The sequence below is a fragment of the Triticum aestivum genome, chromosome 7A (assembly GCF_018294505.1).
Source record: "Triticum aestivum cultivar Chinese Spring chromosome 7A, IWGSC CS RefSeq v2.1, whole genome shotgun sequence".
NCBI lineage: Eukaryota > Viridiplantae > Streptophyta > Magnoliopsida > Poales > Poaceae > Triticum > Triticum aestivum.
This window is the reverse complement of record NC_057812.1, coordinates 493457685-493482797: the sequence shown is the minus strand read 5'-3', so window position 1 is coordinate 493482797 and position 25113 is coordinate 493457685.

The following is a 25113-nucleotide window of genomic DNA, read 5'->3' as shown; positions in this document are numbered from 1 at the left end:
GACAACAATCAGACGATGGACGTAGCTTCCGACCAGGAGTCGGCGCCACTGTCCAAGCCGGTTCATGCCGTGTTCACCATAGAGCAGGTGCGGCTGCACTTCGACGCCCTAATGACAGAAGAGCTACCAGCATAGGAGGACCTATGCTGCAACCTCTGTCTCCTCAACGAGCACCGGTGAGCCAGCGAACTACAATGCCGTACGAACATGTGGCCCTATGATCCTGGCTTCCCGAATGAGCAATGGGCGCTGTATCAGACCATCCGTAGGGCCCGCAAGACCCTCTCCGTCGTCCTTCGAGTTGTTGCGCTTGCCATGGCGCCGCCATCTCGCGTTGTCAACATGGTCAACGGACATGAGGATGAGGAGATGAATTTACTTGGAGAGGATGATAGTGGGGACCCACCAGGGCCATAGCCGCACGTATGCAAGTGCCTCCTTATTAGTATATAAAACTATAAAACAATTTGCTTCCTCCTGGTTTCCTGACATCACGGTCCCACACCATTGTCAACCTATGTAGTCAATAAACGAGAGAATTGCACAAGAAGCGGCCGACAGCTGGGACCAAGCAGCTCGAGCGGTATTTGTGTTTTTGAGGTGTGAGCACTTTAGAGTTTTTCTTGAGCGATGTTTAGCCCAGATATTAATTTTTCTCCTCTAAACAACAACGAAAACATCGCTGCAGGTATTAACTGGGCGGGATGTGGCCCGTCTAGCCCAGGCCAGATATCCAGCCCATATATTAAATTTTTCAAGCAGAAAATGGCTAGCCCAGCTATACTTTTTTTAGGAATACCCAGGCAAGGTCAAGTTGTCATTCTCCGCCCCGCTGGGCTGCAAATCTTTCCTAGGAGGGATGCATTAGGCTTAACAAGGAAATGGGCTTTAAGAAATAATAAATGGGATGCAATTATAAAAACTCAGCAGTAACTATAAAAAATGCACCAAACACGTAATTACTTTATAAAAAATTATTTTTGGATATTTAAAATTTTAATTTCATTAATTGTTGCGAGCGCAATGTTTCATTTGATTTTTACGTAATATAAATTTATATTGAAATTATATTTAATCTGACTAGAAATTTTGGGATAAAAATATTTTTGATCCCATCAAAATGTGGGAAATTTTATTGAATTCTCTTTTGAACGGTTGGTTGAAATGGGCTGTACTTTTAACAAACTGTAAATGGGCTGTAGTAAATTCCATTAGAATTCAAAAATTGGCTGCACATTCTTACAAATCTCAAATGGGCTATAAGTTCTCTACCACACACTTGTGGCCTTACTAAGTTGATGCGTCCCCTAAAAAAAAGAGAGTTGACGCATATGCAAGGCTTTGTCAACTTATAATCAACACACGGTTCTAGCAGTAGTGGCCGTTGGGTGTCCATCCAATGGATGTCATGCTTCTTCTTCAATCTTGGATATTCTAGCTTCACCCTCCAAAAAAATGATTCCTCCCCCTGACATCTGGGGTGCACCATTTCGGAAGCTGACCTGTGGGCCTACTAAGTTGACGCGTACCAAGGGCTTTGTCAACTTAGTCAATATAAATGATTCTAGTTGTAGTAACCGTACGATGTCCATCCAACGGCCATTAAGCTTCTTTAACCTCTGGTGTTCTTGCTCCAGCCACCCAAACCATCACCGGTCGTGCCGCCTGCTCCTGCCTCCCGTGGCCGACTTTGCTACCGCGGAGGCCTCACCACCCCCTACTACTACCACCACTGGCCAGGCCCTCCCTCCACTCACCCACACCCCCTGTTATTCTGTGGCGACGTCAGCCTCACACCGCAGCCGAACAAGTGAACCCTTGTTCTCCTCTCTGTGTGGGTATCCACTGTCGCATCTTCCCTGGCTCCGCGTCGTCCCCTTCCTAGGCCTCGCCGTCGTCCACCGCCGTGGTGCTCTCGGCACGGCGTGGTCAATGTGGTCAACGACCGACTTCCATCGGAAGAGTATAGTACATGGAGAGGCTGACAGGTGGGTCCACGGCAGCCGCAAGGAAGTGCCTCCTTATTATGCGCAAAACAATTATTCCTCCTCCTGACAGCGGGGACCCACTGGACGAGCCCCCATATTTCGCGAAAAAATGTTCCCCCTGACTGCTGGGACCCACCAGCTACATCTTCGCATGCAAGGAAGTGCGTCCGGTCAAAAAAATGATCCGCCCCCTGACTGTTGTGACCCACCAGCTACATCTTCGCATGCAAGGAAGTGCCTGACAGTCGGGACCCACCTGGTCGAAGCGTACGTAGCGTTGTCATTCTGGTCGCGAACGTGTACGTACATACTGGTCCAACATACTGGTCCATGTAGAGGCGCGCACGTGTTGTAGTAGAGGCGTGCACATAGCATGTACACGTACGTATAGCGGCCAGTGTGGAAGAAAGAAAATACGGCCACGTACGTACATATAGGTAGGGTCTAGAACGCCTACTCGCGCATACGTACGACCAGGGCTCGTGTACATGGCTGGGTCGGAACGGAGAAACATCGTCGTCGTCGTGTTCATGGGGAGCCAACCGGCTGGGTCGGAACGGAATGCGTCGTCGTGTTCATCTGGAGGGCTTGGATGGAACAGCCGATGGAAACAAGGCATGGCATACCGCACAACGGAGGAAACGGCCTTGTGTTCGACCGGCCATGTTCAAAACGGGATCATGTTCATCGGGAGGGGTCTGGCGTACCGCAAAATGGAGGAAATGGACCTCCTATGGTCGAAACGGGGTCCTGTTGATCGGGACGGGTGTGGCGTACCGCAAAATGGAGAAACGGACTTGTGTTGGAGCGCTACGATCAAAACGGGGATCCTGCTCATCGGGAGGGGTGTGGCGTACCGCAAAACAGGACTCCACAGGATACTGTTCATCTCCACTATCGACCCCCTCCAGCCTCCATGGGCTACTGTTCATCCACCATTGACCTCCTCTAGCCTCCACCTGTGACTATTCATCCACGGGCTCCTGCTCATCCAGCCTCCACCGCGCGCTACTCCACCGGCTACCGTTCAACCAGCCCTCTCCACATGGGCTCCTGTTCAACCACCCCTCCACGCGCTACTATTCATCCATCCCTCCATCGCCTACTGTTCATCCAGCCCTCCACTGTCTACTGTTCATCCAGCCCTCCACGGGGTCGTCCTGTTCATCCAGCCTCCATGGTGTCCTGTTCATCCAGCCCCAACCCGCTCGATCGATCAGGGTCCTTTTCATCCAGAGGCAACACCACGTGGTCCTGTTCATCCACCCCCACCGGGAACTGTTCATCCAACCCCCCTAGCAACGCTCACTGTTCATCCAGAGGCAATATCAATTGGTTCAGTTAGCAGCAGTAGCGAAGGAATCGCTCGATCGGTTAACAGCCATCGATCAATCGCTCGGGTTCAGTAACGCGTAGCCTGCAGTGCAATCGCTCGGGTTCAGTAGGCGAACGCCTCACTCGGGTTCAGTTAGAGCCCAACGCCTCGCACCCACGTGCGTGCGTGTACGAGAGAAACGGGCAAACCTCCGTGCATCGCTCGGCCCTGACCACCCACTGTAACCAGGAACACCCCGATATTTTCCTCGCCCTCGCTTATACCATGGTTTTTTCCGTCATGGACGGCCCAAAGAATGTCATGCAGCTGCGTGTCTGGCCCGCCCAGGACGAAAAGCCCATTTTTTGTCATGATTTTTTGTGATAGAAGTAGGAGCCCACCACATCTATGATGATACCGGGTTTTGTCACAATTATCATCATAGAAGTTTCATAAATATGACAGAAAAAAATTCGTTCAGCCCAAAATGTCACGGATGTGTCTTTTTGTGTAGTGTAAGATGAGTTTCTTTAGGAAGCTTGCTTCCAAGAAGAACTCTAAGGGAGTCATTGGGGAATCATCGGATAGAGACCTCCATACTCAGAGAATGGCGGAAGTGCGCACATACGAATGGCCGCACAACCCCTTCATGGATGGAGAAGGAATCCGTCAAGAGTTCGCACAATTTGCTGCTAATGTTAGCCTTACCGACTTCATCGCAGCTGAGTGTGAACAATACCATCTCCTTACAAATTCCTTTGTGCAATTCTTCCATTTTCTGAGTAGGAATAACCCTCCCGGGGTGTAGTTTAATTTATATGTTAAAACCCATTAGATATCACTTACTGAATTTTGTGATATATGCTTGATCCCTTCTAACGGGGAAATAAGAGAGCCTAGGCCTCCAGAGTTCGAGGACTTTTGTCATACTCTATCAGTGGGAGATGAGAGAGCGGTGTGCACTATTTTGCTCTATTTATTGCGAAGTGTTTACTTGCTAGAGAGAAGGTTGGTGCACTTAGTGCTCCTGATTTCACCATCTTAAGCGTTGCACTATACAGTAATAACACTTATAGCCTGGGAGCTATTGTTGCACATCGTCTACACCTTAACAGGACCAAGGGTAAAATTCATGGCGATATTTGTGCCACTCATTTAGCGAGTCACTTTAGCATTCAGATACGCGAACATGATTATCGCTTGCCCAAGGTTTACTTAGATATCCAGGCTATGGCAGCTCATCAATTTATTGATGGCGAGAACACTACTATTCCTTTTCCTTACAATCTGGTTGTCAATGAGGATACCCGTGATATTAATCAGTTGCCTGCACCTGCTTTGTTTGATTCTATTGCCAGGAGCGGATACAGGATCATGCCAGATAACATCATTGCCTACCGGAACGCCCAGGCAGTAGCAGAGGAGGAGCCCTAGGAGTGGGACGCTCAGGTACCTGCTCCACAACACTTCAACATGGGACTGGATGCCTACTATGGGTGGTGATTACCAAGCTAGACCAAAAGCCTAAGATTGGGGGAGTATGTGTTTCCATCGACATTATATTCATGTTCATACATTTTATTCCATTTGTCGGTGTTCACACTTTTTCATTGTACTATCCATTTTATATTTGTTTTTCTCGCTTTCTTCTTGTTTGTTTGAAAAATTTGAGAAAACCCAAAAATATTTCCTGCTTCTTTTGGGTTTTTCTTTCTAGTTTAATTAGTTGTAGTACTTAAAAGAAAACCCAAAATATTTCTTGATTCTTCTTTTGCTTATCGGGAGCTATCCAGTGTAAATAGTTTTTCTCGTTTTTGTTTTTCTTCCTTTCGATTTACCTTCTTCAAGAAAAACTAAAAAATCCAACAATATTTCAGTGTGTTTCTCTGAAATACTTTTATTTTTATTGAGTCATACCAAGGAGAAGACCACGATGAAAATTTTGAGTGGCTCTCATATGCATTATTGTTGATATAACAAAGAGCCCAAATTATCTTGTCTTCTCCTTTGAATAAAATATTTGCAGATTCTAGCTTAGTCCACGTCATTCTTGCACTATTATTATTTTCCAATCATTCGGTCGTGCAAGTGAAAGGCAAAAATGACAATATTGGGTGAACTGGTTGTGGCAGAGAGAAACGGGTATGAACTCAACTTGTTCTGTTTTTGTAAATATGTTTAACCTAGTATCCATGACTCAGCATATTATGATCAAACATGTTTGCAATGACAATTAGAGATTATAGTTTCTCATGCCATTCTTAAGTAGCTAGGAGTGAATAACGATTTATCTTGGATGTCAACCTTGCATTAATATGATTGTGATGTAGTATGATGATATGGTATCCTCCACCGAATGTTTCGAGTGGCTTAACTTGGCACATGCGCATGCATGTAGTTGAATCAAAACGAACATAGCCTCTATGATATTTATGTTCATGGTGTTCATATCCTACTCATGCTAGTATCCAATGTTCAGTATGCATAATGCATGCTCATGACCGTTTTCGCTCTCTAGCTGGCCGCTTCCCAACCTATTTCCTAGCCTTCGCCTGTACTAAGCGGAAATACTGCTTGTGCATGAAAATCCTAAAACCCTAGTTATTCCAGATGAGTCAACCATACGTACCTATATGCAGTATTACCCTACCATTCTAAGTAAATTTGCATGTGCCACTTCTAAAAACTTCAAATAAATATCCTTTTTGTGTGCCTGGATTGCTCATAAAATGACAAGAGGTAGTCGGTATCTTCCATCCTAAGCGCGTTATTCTGATGATGAGTGTTTATTCATTTGTGATTGCACAAGTGGGGCGGTAATAGGGATTCCTAGTCCCGAAATTAAATTACAAATAATTAAATAAAACTCCCCCGGGACAAATATTGGTATGGACGATACCCGAGGATTTGGCTAGCTGTGGAGTGTGATTATTGGTGGAGGGGGAGTAAACTTTTAGTTTATCACTTGGGAACCGCCACTAATGTGTTTAGCATGGAAGATATCAATAACTAATGGTCGCGAAGTAAACAGGAAGGGTGCATTTCTCAAAATTTCATTTACCTCTGTTTCAAAAACTGAGCTCTGGCACCGCTGCAAATCCCTCCTTCCCTATGCGAAGGGACTATCTGTCGGATCACGGGTTCCGGCAAACCCTTAAGGTTCGAACTCTGGGGTGCGCGTGAAGTTCTTTCCATCCTACCGATCTACTCCCTAGCTCGCTAAAGTCTCGCGGACGAACTCGACGCACTTGCAACACAAAGACACAAGGTTTATACTGGTCCGGGCCCCCGTTGTGGTGCAATACCCTACTCAAGTGTGGTGGTGGTGGATTGCCTCTTGGGCTGGTGAAGAACAATACAAGGCGAAGAAGAGCCTCCTGAGGTTGAGGTGTTCTTGTGCTTGGTGTGGCAAGGTTCAGGTGAGATGCCTCTCCATCAGTTGTCCTCTACGGTGGTGGCTAGTCCTACTTATATAGGCCCTGGTCCTCTCCCCAAATATTGAGCGGGAATGGAGCCAACAATGGTGGCCAATTTGAAAGGGGACAGCTAGTACAAGCTATCCTGACAAAAGGCGATCTTCACCTGCCAAAGGCTCTGGTGGTGACGCCGTCCTGGGCTCCATGGTGACCTCCGTCCTGCCGTCGTTCTGGTCTTGGTCTCGTTGCACCGATATGGAAACCTTTGCATGATGCCTCGGTACTCCGCACTTGCGCTTTCCCCCTTGGCACCAAAGAGGAAACAAGGAAGTTGCGCATGATGGCGCCCGCCTGGTGTCGATCGTCATGGCTCACGTCACGAGAGCCTCGTGAGGTTCGCCCCGCCTTGATATCTCCGGTGCTCGTGAGGCGGCCTGGTGAGGCGCTCCTGAGGAGGTCTTGCGTCGTCCGCCTCGCGAGGCTTGGCCCCTCACGAGGGTCTTGAATGCCTTGTTGATGATGATGGGCCGTACAGACCTGCCAGCGCAGCCACGCCATGGGCCGCAGGCAGGCAAGTCTGGGGACCCCCGTAACCAGAAAGCCAACACTATCTATTTAATTTTATGTTGAGTCATCACCTTCTCAAATAAGCGCCAGATGATGAGAGCACTATTGTCATCCTCATGCATTGTGTATAGTTAATGTTGGATGCATCATGAATGGATCTTTGCTACCATGAATTACAATGTTTAGTTGTTGCTTGAACTTTGCAGGTGCTCTGCGGGCAAGGTTCAGGTGAGATGCCTATCCATCAGCTGTCCTCTACGGTGGTGGCTAGTCCTACTTATATAGGCCCTGGTCCTCTCACCAAATATTGAGCAGGAAGGGAGCCAACAATGGCGGCCAATTTGAAAGGGACAGCTAGTACAAGCTATCCTGACAAAAGGCGGTCTTCGCCTGCCAAAGGCTCTGGTGGTGACACCGTCCTGGGCTCCATGGTGACCTCCGTCCTGCCATCCTTCTGGTCTTGGTCTCGTTGCACCGATATGGAAACCTTTTCCTAATGCCACGGTACTCCGCGCCTGCGCATGCCCCCTTGGCACCAAAGAGGAAACAAAGACGCTGCACCGTTGGCGCCCGCCTGGTGTCGATTGTCATGGATCACGTCACAAGAGGCTCGTGAGGTTTGCCCCGCCTTGATATCTCTGCTCCTTGCGAAGCAGCCTGGTGAGGCCGCTCCTGAGGAGGTCTTGTGTCGTCCGCCTCGCGAGGGTCTTGAATGCCTTGTTGGTGATGATGGGCCGTACAGACCTGACAGCGCAGCCACGCCATGAGCCGCGGGCAGGCAAGTCTGGGGACCCCCATTCCCAGAACACCGGCAGTAGCCCCTGGGCCCAAGGCGCGCTCGGGCTTGGCTTCGAGGCGAAGCCAAAGGATCAAGCGCGTAGCGCCGCGGGCCCCAAAAGCCTGCGGCCTCGGTTGACGTGTGGCGGTTGATTGGATGTGGGCATCTCTGCTTCCCCACACTACCTCGGCAACTGCCCGAATTGACAAGTCCCTGCGACATGCAAGGAAAATCATCATTACCTGTGATCGTGGGAGGCGCCGGTTAGCCTTCTTCCGCTATAAATGGAGAGGGGGGTGGAGCCCCCATCGCCCATCTCTTCTTGCTTCACTTGCCTCTTCCTCCTTGCTCCACCGCTTACAGCAATGGCGCCCATCCGAAGGTTCTCCGCCGAAGAGAAAGGAAAGTCCCCCCGTGATGATCTAGAGCTGCTTCCACCGAAGAATAGGTCGGTTCACCATCGTGACGAAGCGACGATGCAGGTGGTGACGAGGCCCTGGTGCGAGCGGACTCCTCCAGGGTATTCGCTACCCTTGTACGCCCGAGCTGAGGGCTTAGGAAGGCGGAGTGATGAGTGACGCCGCCCGCGCCGCGGCCATGGTCGCCACACCGCGGGGACGCTCACTGTCGCCCCAGGGGTCCATGCCGCGGACTCGTCGCGTGAGTTCGTGCTGTGGGGGGCGATGCCACCAAGCACCTGGATACGCCTTCCATCGTTCTTCGATGCCGAGGTGGCGCCGAGGGGCGTTTGTGAACTTTGGCTGCAGCATGCTGACGGCAACGCCCCAGCAATCGGAGCGGGGATTGGAACCGTCGCCTCTGGGAAGATCTTCATGACACGAGGCTGGGGTGAGATTTCCCGTGTCTGTCATGCGGAGGGCGCCCTCGCGATCCACTTCGAGTACGACGGTGCCTCTGTGCTGTTCTTCAAGGTCTTCGACGAGGAAGGTCGCCGCCTGGAGTGTTGCCCTGAAGGAGGTCACCAGGACGATGTTGCAGTGGGCGCGGGGCCCTCCGCTGGTCCTGCCTGTAGCTCCTCCAGCGACAGCGGTGACTCGTGGTGGTCCAGCGACTCTCCTGAGCCCTTGAAGTCTCCGGAGACGAGCGACGATGGCTACGTGCCGCCAAGCTCCCACCATGCTCGGAGCAGGGCCGCGGCGCCCAGCCGGCGTCGCCGCTGATCTGGATGGGGTCGACGCCGGCCTCCCGTGGCCTACTGTTGATGATGGCCTCCGCCTTGGGAGGGTGTATATAGGATTCCTCTTAGTTCTTGCTCTAGTTCCCTGCGAAGAATCATGAAGTACCCCGTTGGGGTGTGTAAAGGGTCTGTAATGTCTTTTGCATATATATGCTCCTTGTTATGGAATTGCGTGGGCGCATATCCTGCCGAGTCTCGACCTCCCCTTTCCAATCCTCCGGCGGCTTGATGCTCTACGCTGACAGGTCCCGGTCCCTAGGCAGGCTGTAGCCGTCGCTAGTATGCCAGGTCGCGATGTCGTGGTCAAGGCCAGGAGGTGAGCGGCCTGAGGTCCAGTAAGAGCTCCTGAGGCGCGATGCTCAGGAGGTCCCCTTTAACGCTCAAGCGGCTGCCTTAGAATGGGAAAGGAAGAGAGTATCACCACAGCAAGGCTGCGGAAGGAGCAAGGCCCGCTTCGGCTCAGTCTCCCCTTTCTATCCTCGTGACGGCTTGATACTCTGTGCTGGCAGGTCCCGGTCCCCAGGCAGGCTGCAGCCGTCGCTGGTATGCCAGGTCGCGATGCCGTGGTCAAGGACAGGAGGTGCGCGGCCTGAAGTACGGTAAGAGCTCCTGAGGCGCGATGCTCAGGAGGTCCCCTTTAGCGCCCAAGCAACCGTGAAGAGGCAAGAAAGGGAGGCGACATTGCCGCAGCGGAGCCGCTGCGAAGGTCTCGTGTCGTGGTGATAGGTGGGTTTCGTGTGTGAACTTATCTAGTCTGTCTGGAGTCTACTCATCATGGCACGTCCGGGCTCGTGCGTTGGTCAATGTAGCGTAGCCATGCCAGGCCCGTGCGGGTTTCCCCCTCCACTCCATGCTCTTCTTGGTGCTCTGGGTCCTCAGGTCCCGGCCCTCGAGCGAGCTCAGCCGCCGCTGGTATGCCAGGTCGCGATGCCGTGGTCAAGGCCAAGGGGTGAGGGCTGGAGAGCCAGTAGGAGCTCCTAAGACGCGATGCTCAGGAGCCCCCCTTTTAACGCGCAAGCGAATCTCATGAGAGAAGAAGGAGAGTCTGCAGTACCGCCTGCCATGATCCTCAGGAAGCCCCTACAAGTTGTCGCGAAGAAGGGCGTCAGACCGCTGGTTTGCTTCTGGAGCAGGCGACGGGACTCCCTACTACGGCGAGCCCACGAGGCGTGTACAGCCCCACCCTGACATGTGGCTGGCATGGTAGGGTTTAGCGAGGTGTTCTTGGGCACTCTTGAGCCACCACAGGACTCACGAGGTCCTACCTCAAGGCGGGTTGCGCCTGGTCTCGACCCTAGTTTATTGTGTTGGTCCTGCGAGATGGTCAGACAATGCAAAAGGGGCCTTGAAGAGGGGTGCCGGCGCGCGGCCCCCGTAGTGGGCAACAATCAAGCAAGTGATAGCCATAGGTAGGTTAAGCATGGAAGGCAAATCAGCTTGGGTAAATGCAGAAAGATACGTGCCACCGGGTCAGGCCCGAGCGATTTGGGGATGATGCGGCCAGAGGGGTGCCCCCAACAAGGTAAACTAAAAGCATGAGCAAAATGGATACATGCCACAGGGACGGACCCACGTGGCCTGGGAATAATGCAGCCCGAGGGGCGCTCCCAGCTAAACGAACTTGGAAAATGTCACCTGGTTCTGTTGACGAAGGAGAGCTGGTGCAGCTGAAGGCACGTGGCGAAGGGGTCGTTCCTCACGAGCCTCCGGGGCCCTAAGCCTCAGGAGGCTCTAGGGGCTTCGGTGGTTCCCTGAGGGCCGTCTCCATTTCTGCCAGGACGACGTGGTGCCTGGCTTCCTGAGCCGCCAGGACACGCTGCAGGTTGTGCTGAAAGGCTGACGACACGCTCGGCAAGCCGAAGGGCATGCGAACGTAGCTGTGTGGTAGACCCTCGCAACGGTCCACACGCGAAGGCCAGGAAGGATCCTGAGATGCGGCCCTGTTGAGCCCTGGTACGTCGATGTAGATGCGCAGCCCGGCATCCTCGCCTGGATGGGGAGCTGCGCCTCGTGAGCGGCGGTCGCCGCACATGGCCCTTGCATCTTGCAGTTCCTCGGTGGTCTTGGTGATGAACTCCTAAGAGGTGGGTGCTCCTTGCCCTGTGTTCTCCTGAGGGAATCGTGCCGCGAAGCACGCCTCCAAGTGGTGCCCGAGCGCCTCCCTTGTGATGTTGGCAAGGTCTGAGGCCCTCTAGAAGAGAGCCCTCGAGCCCTGCCCAAGGAGGGCGCTGGGCGCGCCTTCCTATGCGATGGAGGGAGGCGCCCCTGGAGAGGGCGCTGATCCCGAAGAGATTCCAGCCGCGAAGCTACCCTCCTGAGGTCCGGCACGATGCAACTACTTCTTCTTCTTGGGGTTGGCCTCGGGAGGATCCTCGCTCTTGCTGTCGGGGTCGTCGATTGCTGTAGCTTGAAAGGCGCACTCGAGGGAGCACACCGCATCCCTCTCTTCGCACGGGACCATGATGATTCCGCCACTTCCTGGCATCTTGAGGACATTATAACCGTGGTGTGTCACTGCCATGAACTTGCCCAGGGCTGGATACCCGAGCATGGCGTTGTATGGCAGAGGGATGTGTGTGGCGTCAACGTCGATGAGCTCGGTGCGGTAGTTCTTGCGTTCCCCAAAGGTGACAGGGAGGAGTACCTGCCCTATCGGTGTGGTGGAACCGTCGGTCACTCCTGAGAAAGGCTTGGTAGGCTGAAGCTGCTCGTATGGCACTTGGAGGTTGTCGAACGTGTCGACGGACAGGATGTTGAGCCCTGCGCCGCCGTCCATGAGGGTCTTGGTAACTTGCATGTTGCTGATGACTGGTGACCAAAGCATCGGGAGGGCACCAGCGGTGGCTGTGCACTTGAGCTGATCTGCCGAGCTAAAGGTGATGGCGCACTGGGACCACCTGAGTGGGCGCGTGGCCTCGAGCTCGGGGAGGACTACATTCACCTCACGAGTGAACTGTTTGAAGCTATGCTGTGAGGATGGGGCATGTGCGCCGCCCAAGATGCAGGTGATTGTGTGCGGCTCTTGGAAGCTCCCAGCCCCCTCGTCTTGATGGTGGTCGTCATTCCTTCTTGGTGGTGGCGGTAGCGGGGGAAGACCGACGTTGCCCTGAGGACGATCCGCACGAGGCTGGTCCCTCCAGGCGCCCTCGCGAGGATGATCTTGCTATCGGTCCTCACGAGGCCTGTCGCGCCACTCCTGGCGCGGGCAACAGTCGTCCCAGCGTCTGCCTCCACTTCCTCCTCCTCGGTCGTAGCCCCGGTCGCTGCGCTCGGGGCGTCGACCAAAGCTTCCTTCATGAATGGCTCTGAGTTCTTGACAGTCGTTGGTGTTGTGGGTGTTCAGGTTGTGGAAGGCGCATAATGGTCGGCTGCCCTTGGATGACTCGGGCTGGTCCCTGCCTCGCTTGGTGTCCAGCTCCGCTGCAAGCACAGCTGCTTCCTTGCGCTTCACGTCCTTGGCCTTGGCCTTCTTCTCCTCTGCGCCCACGGCTGGCAGGTCAAGGAGGGAGAGGCGCCCCTCCTCAGCTCTTGCGCACTTGCTCGCCAGGTTGAACAACTCCTGAGATGTGCATAGCTCTTTGTGGATAGAGAGCTCCTCCTTCATCTTGATGTCGCGGACACCGTCAGAGAAGGCGGAGATGATGGCCTCGTCCATAACCTTGGGGATCTTGAGGCGAGTGTTGTTGAAGCACTGGATGTACTTCTGGAGAGTCTCTCCTGGTTGTTGCTTGATGCAGCGCAGGTCACCAGCGGCCGGCGAGCGGTCGCGCGTGCCCTGGAAGTTGGCGACAAAGCGGTCGCGCATCTCGTCCGAGGAGGAGATTGAGCCTTGCGGCAGGTTTAGGAGCCAGGAGCAGGCACCATCCTTGAGAGCCATAGGAAACCAGTTCGCCATGACTTTCTCGTCGCCGTTGGCCGCTTCGATGCTCAGCTCGTAGAGCTGCAGGAACTCCGCGGGGTCGGCGGTGCCGTCGTAGCGAGGAGGCAGCACTATAAAAATACACTTCCGTGATGATACGTGTTTGTCACAGTAGGTCGCATTTTTTGTCATGCATGTACATCCATGATGATTTTATGACAAAATCAAGATAGTCATACATGTGCTATCATAGAAGTGTTCCATGACATTACCTAAATTATCATCTCGTAAGTGTCCACTTCCATGACGATAAATTACGCGTCACAGAAGTGCTTTCGTCAAGGGTTACCGACATGTAGCATCCACCGTAACGGAACGCCGTTAAGCTATCGGGTCGGATTTTGGATCTGATGACCCGTTAACAGCCCTAACCAATGGGAAATTTCCACATGTAAAATTCTGATTGGCCGAAGGGAACACCTGTCAGCTCGTGAGTGGGCAAGATGTCGCCCATCCATTGGAGGAGACATGCCTATGATACGTTGACACGTGGCTGGGCCCAATAGAGGCCCATATAGGTTAAAAAGGCCGGCCCAGTCAAAGGCCCGTAGAACTTAATCAGGTACTAGTGGGCCAGCCCAATAACGGCCTACTTAATAAAGGCCCATTTACGACCCGAAGCCAGATCTGGCCCGTTAATTGTTCGCCCAATATTTGGGCCCATTTATGGCCTGAAGCCAGATCTGGCCCATTAATTGTTCGCCCAATATTTGGGCCCATTTGCGGCCCGACGCCACATCTGGCCCGTTAATTGTTCACCGAATATTTGGGCCCAACTACAGCCCGGTGACTTTCGGCCTGTTAGAGGCCTGATGTAGACATGGGACCATTTCAGCCCGATGTGACTTTCGGCCTGGGAATGGCCCGTGCTGCCCATGGGCCATATATGGTTCGACGGGACATCGGGCCCACTAAGGGCCCATGCTAAAGGTGGCAACAGTTAAGCCCAATGTGACTTTGCGCCGGTTAAAGGCCTGTCGCGTAATTCGGCCCGTTGATGCCTGTGCTAAGCTTTCGGCCTCTTAAAGGCCCCTGATATCAGTGGGCCAACTAAGGCCCGAGATATGTTTCGGCCTGGTAATGGCCCGTGAGCTAACAGGGCCCAAAATGGCCCGGTCTACATTTCGGCCTGCTGAAGGCCCATCGACGACTAGTGAAAATTGAGGCCCAACATGCATTTTGGCCTGCTAAAGGCCCGTGGTTTCATCTCGGTCGTAACAGGCCAGTACAATATTCAGCCTATTAATGATCCTACACTACCTGGGCCAAACTAAGTGATGGGTCGACAAAAGGCCCAACTAAAATATAGGCAGGTGTAAGTTTGGGCATGGAGCAATATGTGAAGGCCCCAATCATTCGGGCCCAAGAAAGATGCAGGCCGGCCCAATTGTGGCCCGCTAAAAACCTGGCCCGTTAGAGTCGAATGTTTCGATCCGGTCGACTACATCTGATTTTTTTAGATAGCGAATGATGGCAGTAACTAGTAGGAATTAAGAAGAAACCTACTCTATACAATAAAGAAATTACGGCCTAGTAACTAAGAATAAACCTACATTATACAATAAAGGATTTAAGGTATATTACATCCATTGGGCATCGAAATTCGCCACCAGTGATCATAAAGCGCAATGAAGAAACAGATTACAAAAACTGGGCACCATTGCATCGTAACAAAATAATACTGAACCGAGACCACTTCCAAGACATTTCAAGAAAAGTTAGCCTTGCGGGGGAACTGCTGCGCAAGCTGCTGAGCAAGGCTGTGAGACTGGCCTAGCATGTCAGTCATAGCTTCCAGGTGTAGCTGTTTAGCGATGAGGTTCTCATTGGTGTTCTCCGCAATCTTTCTTAGAGATAGGACTTCAAGTCGAAGTTGACTTGCAGAATGCCTTTCTGCTAGAACTTGGGACTGAAGAAGTCGAACTGATTCAGACAACGAATTCTGTGAGCTTGTCTGACTATTAGTCTCAAGTAACTTGAACACTGCATCAAGACAAGACTTTGGGGTTGTCTCGCTATCTTCAAGATGTTTTGCCTTCTTTGCTGCAATATATGTTGGGTTTGTCTCACAGCCTTCAGCAGACTTGTGCATGCCATCAGGCATATCACCTTGAAACAAAGCAGAGAGATGACAGGTTTTGCACATGTATAAACAAAGATGATAACGGTTATGTCAATTATATCCAATTTCAAATTATAGAATAAAGAGTAAGTTCAAAATATCAATAGCATAATTTGGCATTGTTCATAATGCAGGGAGCTTCACCACACTACTGGATTACCATGTCAACATAACAAGCATAGATGAAGGGCAAAGAAAATCATTGTATCTATTTTGGATAATGTGCATGGCATGTTGTACATATCATCAGCCACATCAGTAAGATAAAACAAGAGATGAGATGGTGCAAACGTGGGCTGCTTCACCACACACTTGATTATAGATCCACAAAAACAGGCATACATATAAGGAGTATTAAGTAATGTGCATGGTATGAATAAGGAATTTGGTTTTACAAGTAAAACTTAGAACTTACGGTTCTTACGAACATGCATTTTGGTAGAAACAACAAACTAAACAGCAGTAAACGATAGGGAGTATGAGCAAATTAAACAGCAATTGAGGATAAAGGCTTTAGAAGGACTGACTTACATTAACAGTTAACACCGGCTTTATAATGCCCTTCTCCATGTCAAGGGAAGGATAACTCAAGAATTTCAGCGCAGAATCTTCTTCATAAGCATTGCATGTACTCTACATTTTGTAGAGAGTAATTATAGATAAGATAATACTGGAAGGGACAAAGGAAAATGAAGATAAGATGCAGATTGATGCTACATAATCAACTACCAATCCCTGGAAGTACAAGCGTTACAGGACAAAATGTACTGACAAGAGCAATGGCCTACACTTCTGCACTGGCATTGTGTGTGTATTCTACTTGTTGGTAAGATTAAATATAGATCTAATCTTTTTTAGTAAATGGTGGGCGAGGGAGATAAGATGCAGAATGCTACAAAATGAACCAATCCCTCTTCCCATTATACCAGAGTGTTTTGAACACTTGTGTACTGTACAAAACGTTCTTATATTATGGGATGGAGGGAGTAGTTGTTAATGTAAGTACAGTGATAGACCATGTTCAGTCCTTACAAGAGGACTGCAGAGCTAAACCTCTTCAAAAGCATTGGGTTGATTCTAAATTTATGTACGAGTCCATACAGATCTTATAATGTCCACCAAATGGACGATTACGAGGCTAACATGTGCAGTGATGCTACATAATCAAACAGCTATGAAAGTAAGTATGGTCATACAGGGAAAGATGTACTCACAAGAGCAATGCAGTGTGCAGTATCGTTGCGAGATTCTGTGGTCCCTTGAGAATGAATGTTCTTCTGCTAACAGTTTTCGTACAAGTGAGACATTAAGGAAAATGCAGAATGTAGTTCAAATTGTGATGTGATATCATAGACAGTACCTTACGCTGCAGCCGAGACCAATGTGTAACAAGATTATTCCATTCACCGTCGGATAAATGTAGCAATAGAGACTTTACAGAAATTTCATTCAGAGGCTTGCCATCGATGTGCGCTTGCCTCAAGTAGGAACGATACTTCATCAATGAGTGCTTGAAAAGCGCAACCAACCCTTGCTCGTCATCACAATCCAGTTTGCTCCTCGCCTATTTAAAAGAATGAAATCTTGTGTCTTCTATCAGCAGAAACATATGCAGTAATGACCATGAATAACATTAGTACATTACTTACGCGTAAGTTGCGGAGGAAGACTGGAAGTTGTTCTGGGTCTGCGGTATAATCTTTCCATGAAGGAAAGATGCACACAAAGTTCCTGACAACAACATAAGCATCATCTTCTAAACTAGGAAGAAATGGAACAGGGGTCCTATTTGCTGCAAAATTGGGGCTCTCTCTGGTTTGAAAAGGGATTTGGCAACTAGATTTGGTGTACTCTTTGCTAGAATGGGGGTTTTGCATCGTACAGCTGGTGCTATGTCAACTGGCATAATCATACTGTTTGCTGCAGTTGGGGTCTGCTGAGTTGGGGCATCAGAAATGACCAGTGTAGTAGGGCTAGAGTCTGCTAGAGTTAGGGTATTTTGTGGGTTAGGTGATATTGCGACTACAACTAATGGGCTATTTGATTTATCAAGTGCCACTACCTTTTCCAAATACTTTGCTTGTGCTCCTCCACGATCAGCAATCGCCCTCTTCCTTTTGAACGTCTGATACACAAGAACAACATTTGAATGGATAAATATGGTATGATGACAGATGGAATATGTACTGAAAATGGATATGCAGGGCGTATTCACATACACGATGTGTAAACTAAGCTAATGGCAGCTCAACAAAGTAGAAGCAATGCAAAGCATCAGTTGCAACATATGTGCGAGCAATGTAACCTTGGAAAGTTAGAGCAAGTACCTTGATGGGTGAATAAGATAGGGCATCTTCCTCTGACTCCTCCACTAGGGAGCTACATTGACTAAGGTCTCCCTCTAGCTCAGAATCACTGTTAGGATCATATCCTGAGCATGAATCTATAGGTGGAGAGCATTTGCATTGCATCCACACTTGATTTCAGTCCCTTAATGCCAAGTTTGAAAGCCATGGCATTGTTCTGCTTTATTCTTTTCATGCGCGCAAGCTCATAGTCATTATGATGTTGCTCAGAATCTGAGATTCATGAAAACATAAAAAGTAGTCAGATTATCTATGGAATGCATTGCGGATTCAACTCGGAGAGTGTCTCCCTATAAACCCCTACACATGCAAAGTTCACCTCCCCAACCGTGCTGACCAGACCACACACAGAAATACAAACCCCTTATGTCTCTATAACAGGCAGGCACACATTTCAAAACTGAAGTAGGAACATTAGAATCATATGAAATTCGTATTTGAACAAATAAACTAAGCAATTATGAGTGGCGTAATGTTTAGCTTCAAAGGTGGAGTGTTGGTAGTGCGACACAAAGCAAGTAGGCAGATTGTATTCCATGTAAAAGATCAAAACCTATGTAAAAGCTGGAAATGACACTTTCTTTCTATACAATGCAGTGTTCATTACCCACACATGATGGAAGAGATCACATAGAGAAATACTGTTCACTCATGTCTACGGTTCCAGTATTTAGAAACAGGGTGGTCCACCCTAAAAGAATATTGACAACAAATATGACAAGGCAAGCATAGATGTAGTGAATCAATCATTTACTTGTGAGCTTACTAGGACAAGTATGCAGAATTGTAACTGCAGTAAGAGACCGTCCAAAATCTGAATGAAAAAGTTTGTCTAGCACTTATTGTTTGCAACTAATCGACGTGAACAATTGGATATTTTATCAAATGAGTAAGAAAAACAAGTAAAATTGTCAACAAACCTGGCTTGCAGTAGTAATCTGGGTCAATGTCACTACGACCAACAATCCAAAATGACTAGTTTCTGTTCCACGGGCCGGAATTTTGAAAACCCCGTGAACTTTCGAGGTACTAAAGATTACCGAAATACATCTGAACCATTAAGTGTTGGTAGCACTGAGCACACAACAAACCCTAATGACAGTCCTGCCTAATGAGTAATGAATTAATTAGAAATGGGTGATGAGGAGTGGCTGCTGAGTGTTGAGGATGTATCTCAGGATAAATCGGATTGGCTTGGTGGGTGCTGCACGCCTGAGCCCTGAACGGACTGGGAAGGTAGGCACGGCGGCGTGCCCGTGCAGCGGTGACGCTGTTGGGCAAGCGGCTCCTGGCCTCCTGTTAGTCCGGCGTCTCCTCCTAGAGTCATGCCGTCCGGGGACGGCAAGTCGCCGATGAGGCAGGCAGCTGGAGGCGAATAGAGATCGGAAGCGCGCAGCAGAACAGAGGGGAATCGGGGCCTGGGACGACCCAAAATCCCAGGGTGGGCCGGCCCACCGTGGGCACCCTGTAGAGAGACACACCCGAGCGGCGAACATGCATTTTCAAAACTAATTTAGGAACATTTAGCTGACCAATTAAAAAACTCTGTTTTAATAATATCATATTCGTATTTGAACAACTAAGCTTGTTTAGCGTGATGGGTGGAGCAGTGTTATTATGACACGAAGCACGTATTCTGATCGTATAGTGATCATAAAAGGGGGAAACTCTAAGCATATTTTTTTAGCAAAAGAGGGTTTCCCCTCCGATTTCTATTAAAGAAACCACCATGAAACCAACATGATCAATTAAACCCTAAGCATGATCAATTAAACTGTATTATGGCTGTGCCATGGCAGATTTGAAGCAGCAAACCGGAGAAATGATATTTAGCATCCATTGTTTCCTTCAAACTAAGAACTAAATTCTAAGAGCTGAAATGCAAGTAGAGTAACCAAGTTAAGATCTATTTTCTGGTTGAGATCAAAAAGTTGAGGAGAAATGAAGTACCACCTCTCTTACGGCGCCGTGTAGGCATCGGGGGTGTGATGGCTGTCGGTGGCATTGAAGCAGATCTGCGACGGTAGACGGGTGCATCGGGGGATAAGTCTCGTTGCGGTGGAAGAGAAGATCGTGTGAGCGGCCCCGGCAAAGAGGACGGCGGCGCCAATGAAGCGAGAGGACACGATGCAAGGCTATTGGTCTGTCACCATGGATGAGAAACGTCCATCTCTAGCAGTGGACGACGCGGTCTTGGTAGGCGCTCCGTCATGGTGGAGGACGGTGGCGATGGATGTGGTGGAGGACGGCGGCGATGGATGGGGTGGCGGACGGAGGCTGGTGTGGGGATGGGGTGTTCTAGCGCGAACGGTGTACGAATGGGAAAATGGAGGGAGAGGTACGGGGAACCATGTTTTTGGGACGGGCATGTCTGAAATATGGGAAAGTTACGAACTTAGCCCCCGTTTAAAATTTGGATGTCTCGTCGGTTGGGGATAGGACGGTAATCTCGCATCTTGCCAATATTTGCCCAGAGCGATTTTGGGCGAGGAGAGGGTGGTTGGCGCCCATGGTTGGCGCCCATGGTTGGCGCCCATGGTGTATGAACGGGGCTGATAGGTAGGGCGGTTGTGTCACGTCTAAGTGAAGTTACAAACCTGCCCCCATTGAAAATATTTGCCTACATCGATTTCGGCCGAGTCGAGTTTCTTTTGCCGCCCACCATGTATGAATGGGGAATGGGGGGAGAAACAGAGGTCTTTCGGATGAGCTTGAATCAAATGAGTTTTGCCACCCATGTTTGACACCCACCGTGTCGGAATGGGCTTAGAGGCGGCCGTGTCACGTCTAATTGAAGTTACTAACCTACCCCTATTTAGAGCAGTGGAAATCGGGCCGATGGATTGTTCGTGTAATGGGTAGACAGTAATTTCCATCTCCCAAACACTTGGCTTCGGGCAGCCGACGTGGGAGTGGACATTTTACTACTTCTTTCGAATTTTGGGACAATAAGCATCCACGTTTACCCTGCCAACTAAATTCGAATCCATTTTGTATTCCTATATGAATCTTTATAAATCATTCCATGTGTTTTCATATATCTTCAAAAGGACGACAAAGATGTATTCTAGTGTCATATATGAATATGGTTTAAAAATGCCGATTCTCAAATTCAGAAACTAGAATCCAGTTTAAGGTGAATTCGAATATTTGGAACACTTCATGTCCAACTCAAATGTCACACGCAGCATAATGTGTACTCCCATTTAGATATGTACACAAGCGATGTATCAAGATTCAAATACCGAGTCAATCAACCAAGAATGTACAGAACTAACAGACATATAAACACTTATAGAGTATATGGATAAATAATAATTAACTAACATACATAAGCCAGGCCGCTGTACTTTTTTTTGGCTAGAACAGCATCCTTTTTTTAGTCAGCATCTTGACCCTTTATGATGCATGCCACTTATGGTCCATCTATACTCCTACTATTGTTGAATGCACATTCAGCCCGATTGGCATATTTGTAGGTCTGGCACAGCAATCCAGATGAAATGTCTCCGAGTCTTATCAATTAATACAGACTTGTGCTCAAATAAAATTACAAACCAAAAAACAAAAAAAATAATTATTACATGATCTCTAAAATAAATGGTTTGACTGATTACATGAACAGACAACACAAAAGTTATTCAACTATGGAAAGAAAATTTCACATATGATTTACCAAGTAGGAATTTAATATCCTTTTTTCCTTCAGGACCTTAACAATCTGGTCAGTCTCAGCTTGCTTCGTTTTGAAATCCACCAAATATTTAATGGTTGTCTTGAGTACTGCTTGTGGTTGTGCTGTTTGCTTCCTCAACATGTCAACTTCATCTCTAAGTGCAGAAGCAGAATCTCTTTCTACCACTAGTTTAGCCTCTAGAGCATTAACAGTTGGCAATTCATAATGCACGATTGGGACGGTGCCACTGCTATGGGATGATGCAACGTCCATGGGGACCTCGCTCTTTGATCTTGGGCTAACCTGTTTTGCCATTAAAGTTCCGATTGGATTCAGAAAAGTTGAAGTTAGCAAAACATCTCAACTGGGAGTTATAACAAAAAACCAGTTAAACAAACAAGGAATTAAAGAGTTTCAATTGGATGCTGAAAAGTAGTTATTAACATCATTGTAACCCGCTGTTGTAGCAACAAAGCAGTTAAACAAACAAGTAGATATTTAAGTTAAGGCAAACAAGTAATTCTTAACAGTGAGTATCAAACACATAGATAGGCGCAGTCTACAATATGATTAACAGGCCGTGCCATTATGTAATTAGTAGCAAACTAAATTAATCCAAGCAACGTAATTGAACAATTTTGCAATAAGTGGCTAACTAAAATTCCGAGAAGCAAGTAACTAAACTTACGCTAGTTCTTTGTACAGGCACACAGCAACTTCTTTTTCACTGACAAGGTTGTACGAAGGAGTCCATGGCATCAATTGCTTGGATACGCAGTCCAAATACTTCTTTCTTCCCACACTGCATGGGTAAGTCGGATGGTTAATCTGGTAAGATGGTGCGTCCTTGATATGTTATATGAGGACGTGTAGTCAGACTAGTTGTAGCCAAACACATCACACTGGCTTTTACTGTATATTTCATGCGATTACTTTTGGCATATCGAGATCTAAGCAATCTACAATAGGATGAAAAGACTGGCATCCTTCACATTATTGGCAAACTCAGTTCATAGAAACAAGCAATTCAACCATTCTGTGGGTAAATCAAAAGCGCCACTGGAATATTTTTCACTATCCAATCATACACGCAAAAAGGGGCGACGCAACCATAGGGGCTAGTATGGGCGGCCGCCTCAGGTGGCTGAGTGTGCACCTAGTTTGAGTCGTCCAGGTTGGCCCATGCTAGTTTTGTTCGTCCCAACGCACAAGCAGGCAATGTAAAAAATGAGAAAAATTATTCAATTTGGATGGGCTAATAACATAAGTGCAAGGCAGGCCCTATAGCAGGCTCGCGGCCCAAACGAGCGCCTCCCATATCAATCGGCAGCAGGAAATATCCCAATTCATTCGCTCCAGCCTCCAGTCTGGTTCGCTCCTAACCTAGCCGCCGCTGGACAGACCGACACAGCACTTCCACGCGCCCTCATTGGAGGGCGGTCGCCGGGCTTCAAGCGAATGGAAGGACAAGAAGATGAAGATCCAACCCTGGGTGTAGCCTGCGTGGGAGGCAGGGGCAGCAGCATGGGCATGGCATCGAGCTTGCGCAAACGGACAGTCGCAGCTTACAAGAGTAGCATGCGCAACGAGCAGGTACATCACATCCCTCATTATATCTAATTCAACTCTTCAATTTTTGGCCAATAGTTAAACCTGACGGTGTTGTAAAACTGCTTGTATGTAGGGAATCTAGGAGAAAATGAAACCAATTTCTACTTATTTTATAACTCCCCCAATCAATACTGAACTGACTGAATCTGATATATCTAATCAAGTTTTCGGTGCAAACATACAAGCTCATGTTGTTCTTGAGCCTGAAGTGTCTAATGAATAGACTGCTAATGAAGGATTTGATGCAAACATTTTACATGCTCCTGGTGATGAACATATAGTGTCTAATGAGGGATCTAATGCAAGCATTTTGCAAGCTCATGAAGGATTTAGTGTCTAATGATGATCTACTATGGCGAGAGAGACAGAGATTTGCAGGCATTGATGACAAGCAAATTATAGTGCATTTTCATAGCCTGAGGAAACGTCGAGGCCATCTACCAGAAAGTCCCCGTATCATGACAACAGAGCATAAATACTTTTCTAATCTGTTGTTTGAAACTATTGGCATACTTGTGCAGGATAGATATATTGATATGCAGTTTGCGCACTGGTTATACGTGCAATTACACTTCGATATTTTCAGCCAGAGAACGAATAATTCAAGCAGGTACAGACCATGTTTGTAGTCCTTGTACACCATGTTGCATTTTGTGTTTTTTGGTGCTTGCATCATTTAGCGTTTATAATCTGAACTACTTTGGATCATTAGCTGGTTTTCAAAGTGCATGTAGCTTCACATTTCTCAAGTTGTGTTGATTTCCGGAGTGCAAGTGCCTTCGTATTTTTTAAGTTAAATGTTCACCCCTGGTAACTTGAATTTTTGGATCAGCCACTGCACACAAATCATACACGAATGCCAGTACGAATTAAATGAAATGCAGGGACTTACGCTAGCTCGTTGTACAGGCTCACTGCAGCTCTGGTTGCGCTTGGGATGTTCCATGTACAAGTCCATGTTACCACTTGCTTGGATGTGCAGGCCTTGTGCTCCTTGCATCCCCCTCTGCATTTTTGATACGGCGAATGGTTGATCAAATAAGAGGAATCGACCTTGATGTTGTACCGGAGGACAGATACTTACAAGGTTATACGGGTGTGCAGGATGTGTACCAGATCCCGTAGCGCCGTCATGCTTCGCTAAAAAATGGATTTGCTTGTTTCAGATGATATCTCCAGAAGAAATAAGAGTTAAAGTCAGAGTTGCATAGGCGTGTAAGCTAAGAGAGCAGTGAAAGGATATCCAAACATCGTTGGAACAGTGCATAAGGGAGTGATGTGTGCATACCTAGTTTGGGCCGGCGTTTGGGCATGCTCGCCTAGCTAGAGTGCGGGTCACTTCACAGCCGTTGAGGGTGATGCGCTAGCGTTGGCTGGCCACACACGGATGCAGATCTTGAGTGGCAATGGAGCACTACGATGCGGTGGACGAGACCATTGGTGAAGCCCCAACGGCCTCGGGGGGCGGAGGTGCAACAATGTGCTTGGTGAAGTAGCCCTGGTGAGCTGGGAGACGGCGTCGGTGAAGCGCACCTGATGCGGTGGAACTCGGTGTCTGTGAGGCACGATGGTTGCGGCGGCCGACGTTGTCGGTGGACCACCCGGTGCGGTGGACGAGGGCATAGATGAGGTAGCTCCGGTGCGGTGGTGAAGCGCGACCGTCGTCTTCGTCGTCGTCGTCTGGCACAGAGGTGGGGAACAGTGGGGAAAGAGACGAGACGAGGGGCGATTCGAGGGTTGGTGGCCAATTAGGGATTTGAGCAAAATCTGGGCGCGGAAGGGGACGGTGGAGAAGAGAGATTTTGCAGGGCTGGAATTGGGGCCGCCAGATATTTCAATCCGAAACATGGAAGTGCGAACTTATATTGTCGTCGTCCTTTATTTGGGGCGAGGGGGGGCTGGGTGGCTGGGTACTACGCGTCCGTCCGACACACGCGACCACCGCGACAGGACTATGCTTCGGTGCCTTAAGGCACCTGCCTTTGTGTCCATGACATGTGGGCCCAACAGGTGGTTGGCCCACATGTCAGTGACCCAAAGGCAGTTGCCTTTAAGGCACCGAAGCAGCATCCACCCCGACACGACCCTGGTCTGCCTGGTGCGCCTACTTTTGAGAATGCAAACGAATCTGTATGTATTACCATGCCCGTGTTTTCC